General features: G+C 46.0%; 1 pseudogene; it reads left to right on the top strand.

Annotated features, from left to right (window-relative positions):
- Positions 1 to 1,881: 1,881 nt before the first annotated feature.
- Positions 1,882 to 2,586, top strand: LOC147462808 (small ribosomal subunit protein eS4 pseudogene; annotated as a pseudogene).
- The last annotated feature ends 10,914 nt before the right edge of the window (positions 2,587 to 13,500 follow it).

Genomic DNA, 13,500 nt, shown 5'->3' with positions numbered 1-13,500 from the left:
ATAACTTACACTCCTCTCAGAACCTGCGCCGCCTGGTGCTGCAAAATCTACTAGATAGAGTAGGATCTTTGTGGAACTGGATTTTGTGTGGATGCATGCACATTCACTCTGGTGCACAGAAAGACAAGCTCCATATTCTGAGCTTTTCGCGTGGGGTATTTTTTAGAGCTTTTCATGGTAGTGATGCTTTAAAAAAAAAATTATATCTAATGCCACGTGGTGGCTTCTGCGTTCAAGAATCGCAAAAAGAGCCTACTTCTCACATGTGACCTCCATGGCAAATATAGCGATGGCCGATCACAACCAGCATCGTGAGAGATAATTTTTCTCATAGCATCGTCTATGTTGCTTGATTGAGCACGGCCATGAAACAGCTTCTCCTTAGTAGCCCTGCAGGCACCCAATAAGCTCCAACCCTGGGCTCACCAAGTTAAAAAAAACTTGGTGCGCGGACAGCTACAGACAGTTTGTTTTTCACTATAAAAGTGACGATGAAGCCCGCGCAGGTCAGCCTCATGGAAAATCGCATCAATCGATGGCATGGCCATGCATTGGCATGGTGACGGCCACATGTGGAGTTGTGTGCTGCGGCCTCTCCTGCAGTCCAAGATGCTGCGCCAGATGGGTACTCCCAGCATAACTGTTACAATTGCTTCTTCTTTATCGCCTTCTTCTTGTTCTCCCCTCTCTCTCTCTCTCTCCCTCTCGTACTAACGCACATAGGAGAGAGAGAGAGAGAGAGAGAGAGAGAGAGAGAGAGAGAGAGAGAGAGATCAGGTGGCAGGCCCCTCGTGTTCCAACTTCCGTGTGTGAGGGTGGGGGGTGGGGGGGGCACAATAGGAGCTAGAGGACTCTAGCCTATATGATATCAGTTCTGCCCGAAGACGCTGTGTCGACTCTGCACGCTGCCAGCCCTCGATTCAGGCACCCTCGCACAGAGAGAAGCTTGATAGGACCAATAGGTGACAGGTCTTATTACTACTTTAGGTTCGGGTAGAGATCGAGGGTACGCACACTTCTACAGGGTTGAAAAAAAAATCTGTCTCTAGCCATCCGCGCCGGGGCGGACAACTATAGACAGTTTTTTTTTTCATTCATGCTCTTCGAAGGTGTTCAAAATCCCTCAGGCTTCTTTGCTTCTCTCTAGCCATCAACGCTTGGAGAGAGAGAGAGAGAGAGAGAGAGAGAGAGAGAGAGAGAGAGAGAGAGAGAGGAGAGAGAGAGAGAGAGAGAGAGAGAGAGAGAGAGAGAGAGAGAGAGAGAGAGAGAGAGAGAGAGAGAGAGAGTGTTTTTCAAGTGGCGAGAGAGTTAGCAACAACCTTTTCTCTCAGCTTCTGAAACACCTTGCGGACGCGCTACTTTTCTCCTCTGGACGACTTCATAGAGCTCTTCCTGTTTGCTATGTCCTTTCAGAGTCGGACAACTGCCCTTGCCAGCCTTGCCTTTCGGACAACCGTCCTTCCAACCTAGTCCTGGTCTTGTTTCTTCAGAACCCTGGGAAGGTGCTAGCCTTGCCATTCTCCCGAGTCCCTCATGATCCTTGCCCCCTTACTAGTCTCAGCTTGAAAACCCCATTAGGGGAGCATCCCCGCAAGTGGAGCTTCAATTTATATCACTTAGGCGCATCTTGATAGTATTCACCTGAGAGAGGGAGTCAAATCAATTGGATATTCCTACAATGGCTGACTCTCAGTCTTTGCCATTGCTTCTCGTTGTCCAAGCACAATAGTGCTACTGCATGCACTCCTTGGCCAACTCTACCTCTTGGACATGATGCCAACTCTAGATGAGCTATGGATATGTCGCCTCTCTGTTGAGCATCACCTCTGAGCCATGCTAGCAATTATCGGCTCACCACGTCCCATGCGGCAAGCACATAAGACCAGGGAATATCCGTCGATGGTTGTCTTGTTGAGGAATCGGCTGAAGTATGCCTTGACCTATCGTGAAGTGGTTGCCATTGTGATGCAGCGACTCATCTCTATGGATGGGAAAGTAAGGACGGACAAGTGTTACCATGCTGGGTTTATGGATGTTGTGTCCATTGCAAAAACCGGAGGGAACTTCCGGTTGCTTTAGGATAGCAAGGGAAGATTCACTTTGCACTCCATCAGCCTTGAAGAGTCTAAGTACAAGCTATGCAAGGTCTGAGCTGCTTGCTTCGGTGAGAAGGGGATTCCCTACATCACTACATTTGATAGGTGCACCATTGGCTATCTAGATCCCCTTATCAAGGCCAATGACACCATTAAAATTGAAATTGAGACTGGAAAGGTTGTAGAGTTCATCAAGTTTGACATTGGCAACATTGTTATGGTTACTGTGGTCGCAACAGAGGCAGGATTGGGATTATCAAGCACCGTGAAAAGCATAAGGGAAGTTTTGAAATTTTGCATGTACAAGATACTGCCGATCAAGAGTTTTCCACCCAGCTTGGCAATGTGTTTACTATTGGTAAAGGAATAAAGCCTTGGGTGACACTACCAAGAGGCAAGGGTATTAAGCTGTCTATTGTTGAAGAAGCCAAGAAAAAAGCTGGAGCTCTAAAGGGAACTGTGGCTTGAGTTTCTTTTTTGAGCAGGCTTCTCTTTTGCAGATTGATGTTCCCTTTTGAGGTATAGTACTAGGGTCTCTTGACACAAAGAGTCTTTTGAATCAGGATTGGCTTATGCTCATGTGAAATTTTTGAGCTCAAGCTAATTTTGAATGCTACAATTTCTTTTACTTTTGGGACATTTTAATATGAGTGTATCCAAGCTTCTTATTAGGATTAAGGTTGTGCTTTTGATATCTCAAATGAGGAATTTTGAAGAGGTGTATCTAAGTTTTATATTGTGCTATTATGGTGAGCAAGAGTCTTCAGAGCTGCTTTTTACTCCGAGAGAGAGAGAGAGAGAGAGAGAGAGAGAGAGAGAGAGAGAGAGAGAGAGAGAGAGAGAGAGAGAGAACATCTGTGTGGGAAAGCAGTTAGTATCATAGAGAACAAGAAGTTGATTTCAACATACATAATCTAACTACAAATGAAGAGAAGTGCATGATGGGGCAGGTCGATGCAGGAGATGGTGATCAGATGCAGCTTCCGTTGTTGCCAAAGATGATGAGGGCGAGGTTGATGTTGAGGCCAGGGCAGGTGGTGAGCGATAGGTTGGGCAAGGTAAGCTTCACACATAGAGAGTCGAAGCCTAGCAGGCCGGCACCAGATTCAGTAGGGACGTGCAATGTAGTGCCAGAGGAGGCGGCTATGTTGCGGCACCACTCAATCCCGGCCATCGCCACCATTAGCACCAGAAACACTGCGACCATGCGCTTGCCAGAAGCCATCCCTCTCTCTCTCTCTCTCTCTCTCTCTCTCTCTCTCTCTCTCTCTTTTAAAAAGAGAAGGAAGCGTCAATGCAAATTCTCTCTCTCTCTCTCTTTGTGTGTGTGTGTGTGTGCAGAGAGAGAGAGAGAGAGAGAGAGAGAGAGAGAGAGAGAGAGAGAGAGAGAGAGAGAGAGATAGTTCTATTATCGTCCTGGGAGGTCAAATATGACCTATGGGACCAAATGAACATGTCACGTGGTGTGAGTGGAGTTCATAAGTGACTCTCGATGCTCAAAAATGGCTGAAATGAGCGTCGCAATAGAGAGTCCACATCGTGGTTGGGAGAGGAAGGTATGTAGGGAGAGCTCATGGCTGAATATATGGGGAAAAGAGGACCTAATGTGGTCAAAAGCTGAGCACTCAAGTAGTGTGTGGTACTCACTCTCTCGCACTTGACGAGGGCATAAGGTGCAAAGTCGATGACACTCCTCGCCAGTGCCCCAACGTCCTGTCTCGCAGCGTAGAGAATGGGAGCTAAGACGAATGGAGGCAATGGTGCGGATCGCACTCAACGGGATGGGCTCAAGGATGTAGGAATGGGTTCGGTTACCTCGTTCCGAGAAGAAGAGAGATTTGTAGTTTGGGGCAACGTGTGTGGTGTAATGGCTGAAGCGAGAACCTCCGGATTTCTCCCAAGCCATGATACATTGGCGTTGTAAGAAGGCCTCATTAACTTGGGAGTCGATCGACGCATCCTTGACCAAGTGACATGCATCCCATCTTCCAAACCATTTCTTGATATCAAGCATCCACCCCGAACTTAGTATTTTGCTCTTGCATGTCTTTTGAACCTTTTGACTTGCTTCATATGCGATTCTAGGAAGTCGATGCAAAGGGCTACGTTGTGTCTTACGCATGTACTCCACAACCCTTTCCATGCCCAAGACCTCAATGGGAAGCGATCCGGACTCAAGAAGTAAGAGCATGTAGGGTGTTTGTGTCTTGACTTGGAGAAAGTTGGTGAGAAAACGCTTTTGGACATTCTCAAACTCTTTCCAAGTAGACTTCCCGATGCTTCCCATCTCACTCGTCATCACTTTTCTCGCTCATCGGCAAGCTTTGTAAAGTTGCCTTGCTATCACCTCTACCTCTCTCTTCTCGTCCATCCAGGTGCTTTTCGGTACAGGCCCATCCAATGCTCGGCTGTATCGTGCAACTTTGTTTCTATAGTATGAGGTATTGTATGTGCAAGTGCCATCTTCGATCGCTCAACCCTAGCCAATCCCAATCCGTATTCTTTACAAAAAAATTTGCTCAAATATATGAAGCCCAAGCAAGAAAAATCCAAGCCAAAGAATAGTAGAAGCAGAGGCGATTATAGTTAAATAAATAGAGATTGAGCTAGAAGATAATATTTTCAAATATTGTGTTACTTTTTTTAAAAGTAAACTGATCTTTTGGAATTTTGGAGGTAGTCTATCCATTAAAAACTCTTTTTGTTGTAGTGCATCAATATATAACAAACAATAAATATTTTGTTGATGATAAAATTTACTAATTGCGTACAAACACTTGCTTAGGTTTGTCTTTGCTTGGAAAAACTCGCTCGGTGCATGGTAAGACTCAGGAGCAGCTTTGAAGAGGCTTGGAGACAAATTGGACGGGGAGTGCCAGGCTTTGAGCGGCCAATTGGTGGGAGTTTCGAGCGGTTTCGAGTTCCAAAGAGGGATAGCAGAGGGTGTAGAGCGGTTTCGCATAATGCTGTGGAGCGGATCGACATCGGCTTGGATGGAACTCTAAGCCCTTGCTATGCACAGTTTATTGTGGAGCTTTGGTTTTGTTTGAGGCCTACCACAGGGCAAACGTGCGAAGTGACAGAGTTTCGGATTTCAGTGAGGGATAGCAGATTGTGCGGAGCCCATTGCGTGTGGAGTTCCCTATGCGGTGGAATTGAATCGGCTTGGATCTTTTTCGGCTTGGTTTGTACGGCCAATTTTTGGAGTGGGAGAAGGTACCCGATTACCAGATCTTGCAACTTCAAAATGGCCTCCCCTTGCTCGAGGCGCGACAACATCAACCAAAACTAACCAAAAGCTATGGATAACGGATCGTCAACCATCCATTTAGCGGCTATGCACTGGCACAATTCTCAAGGAACCCTGCAAATTGTTTGGCTCAAGTTTGTGAATTCAAAAGCAAATGGCAGAGTTTGCTAGAGGACAGTGGCAAAGGTCAGTTGGACACGAATGGCAGTACCAATACTCAATTAGCTGCCTTGGTACCCACGAGGTACGATCACAATAGTCATAATTGTGATTCGACGCTTTGTTTGGCTCAAGAGTTTGAAGCCAAAGGCAAAAGCTCGAACTCACAGGAAGACAAGGATAAAGGCAAGCTGGACAGAGATTACGGTAATAAAGATTTGGCAGAGGAGATTGGCATGGCACTCGTGGCGGTGGCCACAGTGGCCTCGACGTCAGATTTCTAGTCAAATGACAGGTGTCACCACTAGCTTCAACCAGAGAGAGGCTTGTGAGTGTCAGAGAGGGGCAAGCACTACTCCCTATAATTAATTTGGACCCTTGTGTTGGAGTTCAAGTTATTGGTGTTTGAACCCATAGGTCGGACTTCAATGCACATCCCCCCTCCAAGGGTTGTTACACGCGGTGTTCTCCACCCTTTCTTCCTCCTAGCTCTGCAGGGGCAGTTGTCCATGGCCATGTCTCGTTCGAATTGCAGATCATAGCCTCTTGAAACCATGTGAAGCCACGAGCTCTTTCCTGTATGCCACCTCCTTGAGACTTCGAGTCCTCAATGAAAGACAGACTGAGAGAAACCAGGAGAGAAAGAGAGAGAGTACACATGCAAAACCATGCGAGGCTCATGCAAGTCCTTTCCCCTCCTCCATAGCTCCCCTTTCCCTGAGCTCTGATACCAATGTGAGACTGTGGGAACTGTCGTGCCTTGATCCTCTTCTCAACCTCCCTTTATAGGCCTTGCCCCTAGGATCCCGTCTCCATTGGCAGCTGGCCCTTGACCTAGTCCGTGAACTCCCTTGGGTTTGCCCTTGGCATTACAATTAGGTTTTCCAGTTTTGGAACCCTCTTGCATAAATCGTTTGTACACGCATTCTGACAAGTGTTATTATACTATGGTGGGCATCTGGCATGACGTCGTTAGCGTGCAAACGGCAAGAAAAACGAGTGCCTCTATAGCCTTGCACGAATCACACCATCGGAAGGAAGAACTATAACACCGCCGAAAACACCTATGGTAAACACCTGTAGAGATCTATGAAAAACCCTTCAAGCACGGAACACACTCGAAATTAGGAGAAACTAAGGACATCATGACGAAGCTCGTCTTGTGGAAATGTCCGTAGATTATCTATAGGCATAAAACAGATGAGAGATGAAAGAGTTATAGCCACTAGAACATGGGGGTGCACTCTTTCTTGCTAAAAAATGAGCTTTCTGGAAGTTGTGCAGGTGTTGCAGCTATTAAAATGGGGGCTTCCTTATCTTTTATTTCCAAAAAAATTCTCGATCTTCTTAGCCAACAAGAATCTCTATCAAGGCATCTTTTTATTGGCTTATTTTAGGCCCTTTTTGGGGCAAAAAATGAGTTGTCGGTCATCCTTTGACCAAGGAATGGGATGGGGGCAAGTGGCCAGGGACCAAAAAATTGTGCCAGATGCCTGTCCAGCTGAGTGTGCATTGTGGACTCCCAAAATGCGTCCCCTCTTCCCCATGAGCCCACGAGCCCCTCCACGACAAGCCTTGAGAGCCTCTCATCAAGTGATACACCCATAATGGGCTCCCCCTTTAGGCTATATATCCCCCACCTTCCATTTTTTCCTTCCCATGTGAGATAATCCCCCCCGCCACATGGAAACCTCCTCCTCAATCCTCCCAAACTCCTTCTGCCCACAAATTTTCAGATTTCCCCCAAAGCAAGAGGGCTTCTCGGACAAACTTCTCCCAAGCATAACTTGATGCTCCGGTCACCGAATGACTCACCGTAACACATGGCTCGAAGCCCATCATCTCGGCTACATCTAGAATTCTTAAACCTCAGAATTTCTAATTCCAATTTTCAAGTTGGCCCAGTTGCCCTTGTGGCATGCACTCGCAATCACCTTCTAAGCTGAGACCGTCCACTTCGGATGCTCATAACTCATGATGTACATGTCCGATTCACGAGCTATAAAGCAAGGCTAAAATTATTCATTAAAAACCATGTTTTGGAAACTTGAACAACTCAAAACATCAGCACCCAAGCCTGGAAAAATCACACCTTTGTACATGAATTTTTACAAGGCCACCTCCAAAACTTGCAAGGCTATGTACACATATATACATGAGGCTAGTGGGTAAGCTTTTTGGCATGAATTAGTGACTTTATGCTCATCCAAAGAATGCATGAAAATGTGCATGTAGTGCTAGGTTAGAGGAATCCAAGGAGCCATTCCCTGCGTCAGTCGAATTCTCGGGTGAGCAGATGTGAGACAATTTCACCAAAATCTAGACCCCTGGACCAATTTTTAAATAAATCAATTTATTGATTTATTTGTTGGAAAACCTGGTGGACACTTGCCCCACCTAGGCCTAATTAAATTTATAAGGCCTATACCTCACCTATAAAGGGAGAAGGAGAGCTCCCATTTTCAAGTCGAGTTGCATAGGCAGTTACAGAAGAGCATCTTTCTCAACGTTTTTGCGGCAGCTAGTGTGGGGTTTCAGCCTACAAGATCAGCCAACGTTTTTAGGGATGATCAGCCATAGTTTTTAGATCCATGTCCTAGCGCTACTTCTTGGCAGCAAAGCAAGCCGTCATTTTTTTTCGGCAGAGCAGGCCAACGTTTCAATTTTCAGTTCATCGCCGGCAAGGAGGTGCGAGATCTACTAATGCTGCCTATTCCCGTTGCGGTCCAGTACTTTAGTAGCCCTTCGAGCCTCACCTCGGCCATTCCCTCGCCGGCATCGAGTGCTCACATTGCTGCCCATCATCGCTATCAACAAGATCTGCATTTTCAGCCGTGCTCTACGCGAGAGATCTGTTGCATTTTTCATTGTAGATTTTGCAACTACTTTTCAGCCCTTCATTCCTCTCACAATGGGAGTGCAAATTATCCCCAGATCTCCCCTTGATGGCCATCTGCAATCCACATCGAGAAGGATCCAAGGTGCATCAAATCAGCCCCAGAGGTTCCTCTTCTTGACGAGTTACCGCGGTGATTTGTCATCATCGAGTCAGTAGAGTCTGCATTGAGGTATTGCATTGTGTATACATTCCATTTATGCAATCTAAAGTAAATACCACATCAGCAATGGTATGGGGGACCCTTGAGAGGATTGGTTGGGAACCCATCGGGTGTCACTCTCTTCTTCTCTCTCTTTCTCTTTCCCTCTACACATCTCTATTGCATTCTCTCAGCCCCTCTCTTCAGGGGGAAGTAAAAGGAACATTCATTGAACCATAAAGCATTCTCTAACGCAAGGAAAGAAGCGTAGAAATGTAAAATTAGATCTTCACCATTTCAATTCCACTGCACCTAACACTTCATCATCCTTTTCAGCAATGCCTGCAAACTTTTCCCAAAATGTACAATCATAATCTTATGACACCCTTGCTTTGCATCCGCTGAAAACAGCCCAGAGCTTCTTGACCCTGACCTCGCCTTCAAGATGCACATATATGTGATTGCATTTGGCAAGACACCCTCCCTTTGCATCCACCGAAAACAGCCCAGAGTATCTTGGCCCTCCCAAGTTGGGCATATCCCACAATCCGCACATTCCAAGAGACGACATCTCAGACAACAACTCCTCAAGCACATTTTGCGCTTTACGAAGTGCACCACATTTGGCATACATGTCGACCAAGGTAGTGCCAAGCACGACCAAGGCAGCCCTCCTTTTGAGTAGTGCCAAACATGAAGACTCCATGCCTGATTTGAAGGGGACGGCCAACACCATTCCTGTTGTCGCATTTATTGCAGAGTATTATCTACAATAGAATTTGTAGCATCCGCCTTCTCAAGGGCTTTTCTTTAGTTGCTCGAAGCTCCGCCCATGCAGAGAAGCGAAAGAGGAGTGAGTTTCTAACCCTAGCGGGAGGATTTTGTGTGTGTGTGTGTGTGTGTGTGTGTGTGTGTGTGTGTGTGTGTGTGTGTGTGTGTGTGTGTGTGTGTGTGTGTGTGTTCCGTGAGATAGTGAAGCCTGATCAAATTGTGAGACATCTTGGATATCCGTTGGCTTGGTTAGTTACAATGCAAAATTATTGGATTGGGTTGAGAACAAATTGAGGTCTAAATTGCAATATTGAAAATTATCCACTTGGCCGCTACATGTAAGATTCAAATTAGTACAATCCATATTGGTGGCATACATGCAATTTTTCTTACCTATGTTGCATTGGCCACCCCGTCATCTTCGGACCTTGATGTCTCAGATACTGGAGCACTTCTGGTCTACTTCTTCTCAGAAAAAGGGTTTGCGCTTGCTTGCGATGGATGAGTTATGTACTCCAAAGCGTTGTGGTGGTCTGAATATTCTGCATTTGGGTTCTCATGTTATAGCAAGAAATACCACTTTGTTGTTGGTGTTGGTTGAGCAAAAGAGCCTTGGACGCAAATGTTTGCATTTCGGTGCTCTCATGCGGTTTCTACGCTAGCTTTTGGCCATTGGCAGCCGTCGTATTGGGATGTGGTTTTTGGTAAGTTTGAGGCCACAATACCTGGATGCCCCTTTGCTTCCAGTCTTGTAGCAGATTGGAAATTGGTCACACGGGAGTTGTTGTGGCATGGAAGAGATGATGCCTGTGGAAACTCACTTTGATTAGAAAGGTTACATTGGAGTCGGGTTTTTTTATCAAACAATGCTCTCCTAGACAAGCTTATTTTCTCTCCCAGAAAGGTATTGACTGATGTGACGGACGCTACTGGACAGGTACTCTCATTTAGACAGGTTGCTCTTTCTTTTGGACTTGGGATGCACTATAGGCACACGTGGGACAATATTAAACTCTGGTTGACTCCATATCTCCTGTTCCACCCGCTGGTTATGCAAAACTAAATTTGTGATTGGCACTACGCTGGTTCTTCGCTCTCTTCAATTTCTGCAAAGAAAGTGTACTGTCATTTGCAGTCGTCCTCCTAGATCCATGAACATTGTAATAAGGTATGGAATATTCACAAGAGCGTCACATGGTGGCAGAGTAAAGTCATGAAAGTGTGGCATGTGAAATTGCCTCTGAAGGAGCGACTGTTTATGTGGAGATGAGTCATTGGGGTTCTCCCGATTGGCAAGTTTCTGTGATCTCGAAGATTGGCCTCTTCGCGATGTGTCCGATGTGGTGCAGTAGTTGAGAACACTCCACATTTATTGTGGTCTTGTTCTCACACGCTACAATTTGTGGATTGCATCTACATAGTTCTTCGCACGCGGTTTCCTACCATGCATTTCGGTAAATCTTTTTGGATCTTTGGAGTACTTCCGCCACTGCTTCGGCCGTATGCCTACTTTTTGGGCTGGGTCAGATTTTGGGCGCTTTGGACGGTGTGGAAAGTTCGTAATTCCCTCATGTTTCAGCAGATTCGAGTGGATTATGTTTCCTTCTTCAAGATATCTCTTCTACAGTCTCTCCGAGCTGCCTATGACCTGGACGAGCTTCTCATTAGCTATACTTTGACTGTTTCTGATTTCCTGTTTGTAATTTTCATGGGTTTTTCTCGTCTTGAGGTTTCCTATTGGTAATTCAATCTTATATTACAAAAAAAAAAGTGTATGCTTTGTCTACACCGCAATCTCAGTTTGAGGTGTCTTCAACTGGGCAGATTTTGGACTATGTGGGCCATCTGGCACCATAGGAACTCCTTAATGTTCCAAGGCACTTTTGTTGATCCCTTTCCCTATTTCAAATTATCTCTTGGTCAAGCGCTGCATTCTGCCTATGACGATGGAGACATCACTCTTGATACCTATAGGATTTACTTTGACTGTTTCTAGCCTTCGGAGCCTCATAGTGCTCCGCTTTTGTATCCCTTTCTTGTCGTTGGTTTTCCTCGCTTTGAGTTTCCCACTTATAATTAATCAAAGCAGATTTACGAAAAAAAAGTGTGTTTCGTCTAGAATGTCCCAATTGATCTGCCGTTGTAGGCAAAGTGGATCAGCCCTTGCTTCGTATCCGTCGAAAACAGCCAAAAGCTTCCTGACCCTGACCTTGCCTTCAAGTTGCATACATATATGATTGCATTTGGAGAGACACCTTTGCTTCGAATCCGCCGAAATCAGCCCAGAGCATCCTGGTCCTATTGTACAAATGTGGTGGTCAGCCTCACGCCAAAGAGCTGCATGTGTTTGATCAATCCGCTTGGACCTCTATTGCAGAGTCACAATCAGCTTCGTACTCATTTTCAGCAATGCCTGCAAACATTTCCTAATATGTAGAATCATAATCTGATGTGGGAGAGACACCCTTGCTTCAAATCGCTGAAAAGAGCCCAAAGCGTCCCGACCCTTGCAAATACTGTAGTCGAAGAGACGACATCCTTGTCACAAATCTCGGCAACAACTTGCGCTTTTGAAAGAACACAATTGGCATGCAAGTCAAACAACGTTTATTTTTAGTAGCCCTTGACTAACAATTTCATCACTTTTGATTGCTCGTGTCAACGTCTTGCATAATGCCGAACGCCTTGAAGATGTAAGCATGGCTGATTGCATTTGGAAAAAAACATAGGTCCATAGCCCACCCCGCACTGTGTGCATATAGTCTCGACAAAGAGCTCTAACTCTTCTTCCTGTGTCGCTACAATGAGTCTCTCTCTCTCTCTCTCTCTCTCTCACTCTCACTCAAAACCTCCATAGCTATGGGTGCTAGCCATGCTTTGTTGAGGGTCTTCTGTTTCTCGTCCCTTCTAGCTCATGGAATGTCTGTGACAGATAAATATAGGCCACCTTCCCAGCATGAACGAAGGGGCGCAATAACAAGTTCCTTCACCGCTTGCAGAACTACACCATATCCACAATTGTGCTCTCACATTTTGCGTTGTTTATAAGCCCGCTCAATCAGAAAATGGCCACAATTGCTTCATTTTCATTGAGCCTCACATCCTCATCGTATCAGCTCGCAAGGCATCTCGCGACATTTCCACCGCCTCGATTTGCCCCATACAAAGGGGCACTTCAGGATCGCATTGACCTGATGAGAAACACCATGGATCAGCTTCGATTTTACAGCTCTCGGACCTCAACTTGGGACGCTCATCAACAAAACTGGAGCCAAACGCACCCAAAGGGTGCATTGAAGCTAGTGATGGTGGGGTAGGATTGTACCACTCCATCATCAATTGAATGAGTTTGATGAGCTATAAATTAAGCAGAGAGCCGGTCGCCGGGGGTGGGGTGGGGTGGGGGGGGGGGGGGGGGGGGGGGGGGGGGTGGTACGGCCTGCCCCAAAGGGGGGAGGCCTCAGTGACGGTTTCCCTTTTCGCTAATGAAAAAGAGAATAGTTTTTTTGAAATATATATTTTAATGTTTTGGCCTACCCAGAAATGCATAAATTTTTGATTGGCCAAGCACACAGAGGATACTCATTGCAAAGACAAGGTTGAAGGTTGAATCATGAAAAGGCATCATCCCTATTTTCGCATGTTGGGCTTTCAACTATTTCTATACCATGCCCCCTACTTTTGTTGCCACTGCAAGCGTGAGCTCGCCATGGCTCTTGATCAAACAGTAAGCATGTAGGCAAGCCTCAAAGCAGGAACTCATCTCACATTCAACCTTAAACGCCTTTGCCTTGCCTTAGATAACGAACACACACACAATGGATGGAATCTCTCGATTTTGAAAAGGCTCACAACACGGAAAATGTCTGCTTCCCCACCATCAGACTGGCTGGCCACGGAGGAGAAGAGATAGCCTCGATGAGAGAGAGAGAGAGAGAGAGAGAGAGAGAGAGAGAGAGAGAGAGAGAGAGAGAGAGAGAGAGAGAGAAGAAGAGGATTTTAACGTCGTAGGAAACTATCCCAAGAGACCTAAAAGATCTATTCGGTGAGAGTTGAACTCAAGACCTGTTATTCAAGAGGGAACTGGTTATGTACATACTCCAGAAGGGGATTCCGACATTGTTCATTCCACCGTTGGAGTAAAGCAGGGATGCCCACTGTCCCCTACTTTATTTGGTATGTACAT

This window comes from Adiantum capillus-veneris, chromosome 2, assembly GCF_014529385.1.
Source record: "Adiantum capillus-veneris isolate H3 chromosome 2, ASM1452938v2, whole genome shotgun sequence".
NCBI lineage: Eukaryota > Viridiplantae > Streptophyta > Polypodiopsida > Polypodiales > Pteridaceae > Adiantum > Adiantum capillus-veneris.
This window is presented reverse-complemented; position numbering and strand designations above follow the sequence as displayed.